Below are 4,717 nucleotides of genomic sequence, written 5' to 3'. Positions count from 1 at the left end.
ATATATATATATATATATATATATATAGATGTCTTTTTAACCTTTTACTTGCTTCAGTCAATAATAGACTCTGCAGCTATGCTCGAACATCGCCTTAAAGAATGTGAGTGCGCATGGTCTAGTGTGTTGCACTCACGATGGCGAGATTGAAGTTTCAATTTCTAGACCAGTCGATGCGTTGTGCTCTTAAGCAAAACATTTCATCTCACTTTCACACCTGACGCATGGTACACCGAGCACCTGTTCAGGCAACGCCGATTTGATGAAGGGAGTGACCTAATATACAGCACAAATATTTGATCACTATAAACGAATCATTTGTGCATTCGTCGGCAAAAAGTGAACACTCATACGTCGTCTTCGACGGGAGAGTCTATTATATGTGTATGTGACAATGTATACCTATGTTTACATACATACATACATACGTACATACATACATATATGTAATGTATGTATGTATGTGTGTGTGTTGCTGGCACTCCGTCGGTTACAACGACGAGGGTTCCAGTTGATCCGATCAGTGTAACAGCCTGCTCGTGAAAATAACGTGCAAGTGACTGAGCACTCCACAGACACGTGTACCCTTAGCGTAGTTCTCGGGGAGATTCAGCGTGACACAGAGTGTGACAAACCTGGTCCCTTTGAAATACAGGTACAACAGAAAAAGGAAGAAAGAGTGAGAGAAAGTTGTGGTGAAAGAGTACAGCAGGGTTCACCACCATCCCTTGCCGGAACCTCGTGGAGCTTTAGGTGTTTTCGCTCAATAAACACTCACAACGTCCGGTCTGAGAATCGAAACCACGATCCTACGACCGCGAGTCCGCTGTCCTAACCACTGGGCCATTTCGCCTCCACATGTATGTATGTATGTATGTATGTATGTATGTATGTATGTACGTATGTAAACATATAAACATAGGTATACATTATCACATGTACATAAAGACAGCAAAAATTCACGTTGTGTTAAGAGACATGAATAAGAAGTTAAACACATTCATGTTTCTTATAAAGTCACACGTGGATATATATGCGCGTGTGAGTATGAGGTGTGTGTATGTGTGTATATATATATATATATGTGTGTGTGTGTGTGTGTGTGTGTGTGTGTGTGTGTGTGTGTGTGTGTGTGTGTGTTTGAATGTATAACTACGTATGGGTAAACTAGATTCCACGCTAGTTTTGTACCGTTGACGTTGGTTGAACGTCGTTACCGGTGTATCTGAAATGTGGTCGACTAAACTCACCTACACGAAATGTTTAGGCAGGTGTAGGGATACAACCCTGTTTGTCGGCAAGCAGATTCTATCAACAAGCTTTTATTACTGCTGCGTCACAGAGACTAATTCACTCTGTCTGTCTTTCATTCTACCTTTTCCTCATTTCGTCCTGTACATACATACATACATATATTACATATGTAGGTGTAGGCGTGGCCGTGTGGTAAGAAGCTCGATTCCCAACCACGTGGTTCCGGATTCAGTACCACTGCGTGGCACCATGGGCAAGTGTCTTCTACTCTATCCTCAGGCCGATCAAAGCCTTCTGGACTTGACTGACAGAAACTGAAAGAATCCAGTTGTATATATATATATATATATATATATATATATAAACAAATAGTAAATGAGTATATGCATATATACGTACAGGTATGTGCATACCGACATCCACCTGTATGTATAGGTGCATATCTGGCTACAGGACATTGCAAACAAACGTAGACGAGAACACACGAGCCACATAGAGAACATTCTCCTTCATCAGCCACCCACGTTTTAACACCGGCGTTTCGACGAGCTTATATATATATATTCTTTTACTTGTTTCAGCCATTTGACTGCAGCCATGCAGGAGCACCGCCTTTTAGTCGAAGAAATCAACCCCGGTACTTATTCTTTGTAAGTCGGGTACTTATTCTATCCATCTGTTTTGCCGAACTGCTATGTTACGGGGACGTAAACACACCAACATTGGTTGTCAAGCGATATTGGTGGTGGTGGTGGTGGTGGTGGTGAGGGATAAACACAGGCACAAAGACTCAATACACGCATACAAGGCAGGCATCTTTCAGTTTCCGTTTACCAAATCTATCCACAAGGTTTTAGTCAGCCCGACGCTATAATAGAAGGCATTTGCCCAATGTGCCACGCAGTGGGACTGAACCAGGAACCTTGTGGTTCGGAAGCAAGCTTGCGCCTACATATTTATAAAGGCACATTTCAATGATAAACTATTATATGGCTTCAAATAAAAAATAAATTAATAAATAAATGAAATCACATCTACTCATAAAACACACGCACACACATCCGCTTTTACACATTCACATAAACATGTCCGGAAGGTAATCACATGCCTTTGAGAATGAATGTTAATAGAATAATATCAAATATCGTTTGTTATAAATCAAAAAATCCAGATATCTGCGGAGATGAGGAGAATTGTCGATTACATCGAGCTCAGTACGTGGCTAGTACTTTATTCTATCGATCAGGAAAGGATGACTTGCAAAGGTGAACACGGAGGGACTCGAAATGTCAACGCGAAGAACCGGAAAATATATAGTAAGGTATTTTTCCGGCGCTTAAACGATACAGCCAATCCACGGCCCAGATAACAACAACAAAACAAAGACAAAACAATAACAACGATAAACCTTTCTACTATAGGCAAAAGGCCTGAAATTTGTGGGGAGGGGACTAGTCGATTATATCGACCCCAGTGTTTCACTGGCACTTAATTTATCGACCCCGAAAGGATGAAAGGCAAAGTCGACCTCGATGGAATTTGAACTCAGAATGCAGCAATGAGAGAAATACCACTAAGCAATTCGCCCAACGTACTAACGTTTCTTATTTCTTTATTGCCCACAGGGGGCTAAACACAGAGGGGACAAACAAGGACACAAAGAGATTAAATCGATTACATCGACCCCAGTATGTAACTGGTACACATTTTATGGACCCCGAAAGGAGGGAAGGCAAAGTCGAACTCGAAACGTAAAGACGAACGAAATGCTGCAGAGTATTTTGCCCGGCGTGCTAACCGTTCCTAGCAGCCCGCTGCCTCCATAATAATAATAATAATAATAATAATAATAATAATAACAATAACAATAACAATAATAATAATAATAATTAATAATCATTTCTACTATATGCACAAGACAAGACCTGAAATTTATTTATTCATTTATTTATTTATTGGTGGAGAGACCAGTCGATTACATCGATCCCAGTGTATAACTTAATTTATCGACCCCGAAACTTTGAAAGGCAAAGTCGACCTCGGCGGAATTTGAACTCAGAACGTAGCGACGAGCGAAATACTGTTAAGCATTTCGTCTAGTTCAATAAATGTAAAAGAACTGTACACAATGCTTATATGTTTATAAAAATCTACATATAACAGGCGTGGTTGTGTGGTAAGAAGCTTGCTTCCTAACCACATGGTTCCGGGTCCAGTCTCACAGCGTGGTCCCTTGGGCAAGCGTCTTCTACTGTAGCTTCGGGTCGACCGAAGCCTTGTGAGCGGATTTGGCGGACGGAAACTGAAAGAAGCCCATCATATATATATATATATATATGTGTATATATATCATTAATAAATCATAGGGCAGCAAAAAAATTTTAGAAATTTTATTTACCGCCAGTGGTATATATATATATATATATATATATATATATATATATATATATATATATATATATATATATATATATATATATATGTGTGTGTGTGTGTGTGTGTGTGTCAGTGTGTGTGTGTGTGTTTGCAGCTCCCTCCCATCACCGCTTGACAACCGGTGTTGGTGTGTTTACGTCTCCGTAAGTTACCGGTTTGGCAAAAGAACTGATAGAATAAGTACGAGGCTTTAAAAATTAAATTAAAGTCCTGGGGGTCGGTTTGTTCGACCGAAACCTGTTGAGGCGGTGCTCCAGCACGGCCGCAGTCAAATGACCGAAACAAGTAAAAGAATTAAAGGAATAAAAAAATAGCCACAAACACATGTGGTTGCGAGTGTGTGTATGCGTATGTGCAACCAGTAACTATGTCTGTGTGTGCGCGTGCGTGTGTGTGTGTGTGACGTCTATAGAATTTACGATGGACTTACCTTGACAGTGCAGGTATTACATAACAACAATCCAAGGCATTGTCAGCACGCGACATCCGGGAGTACAACAGACGGCAGCAGAATATACTGCGGCCTCTTTTTCACTGGTGTCTCATTCAACACACACACACAACCCGCTAAATTCTTCGCTGCTAAGTCTCGCTTCTGTCCAATATATATGGCGCGAGCAACTCTTTTTCGACTTTATCACCAACGACTGTACCACCAGCATCGCTGCCTCTAACACCATCACCACAATCACCACCTACACTAACACCACCTCTCTCATGAATCTATCCTATCTCCCACCCTCTCTCTCTTGCTTCTTCTTCTTCTTCTTCTTCTTCTTCTTCTTCTTCTTCTTCCCTCTCTCTTTCCTTTTCTCTATCTGTCTCTTTCTCTCTGTATATATATATTATATATTATTTATAAACTATATTCCCTTTCTTCTTTCGCTTTCAAAGCATCGTTATCAATTAGTAACCACTCCTTTTCATAGTATATACGTGTGCGTGAGCCTGCGTGTATTAATTGAGTACATACTCTCTCTCTCTCTCCCTCTCTCTCACTCACACTCGCAAAATACATCGTTCTTTC

At 40.6% G+C, this 4,717-nt stretch overlaps 1 protein-coding gene across 2 annotated transcripts in view; it reads right to left on the bottom strand.

The window, feature by feature from the left end:
- LOC106880971 (putative amine oxidase [copper-containing]) overlaps positions 1 to 4,687 on the bottom strand; it is a 70,266-nt gene extending 65,579 nt beyond the window's left edge. Inside the window, exon 1 of one of the 2 annotated variants that reach the window (XM_052973289.1) lies at positions 4,121 to 4,687. The gene's annotated coding sequence lies outside the window, so the exon portion shown is untranslated. The remainder of the gene's footprint in view (positions 1 to 4,120) is intronic. The other variant, XM_052973288.1, reaches the window with a different exon arrangement.
- Between the last annotated feature and the right edge of the window lie 30 nt (positions 4,688 to 4,717).

This window comes from Octopus bimaculoides, chromosome 15 (assembly GCF_001194135.2).
Source record: "Octopus bimaculoides isolate UCB-OBI-ISO-001 chromosome 15, ASM119413v2, whole genome shotgun sequence".
NCBI classification, from domain to species: Eukaryota; Metazoa; Mollusca; class Cephalopoda; order Octopoda; family Octopodidae; genus Octopus; species Octopus bimaculoides.
Note: the sequence above shows the minus strand (reverse complement) of the source record. Positions and strands in the feature narration are given on the sequence as shown.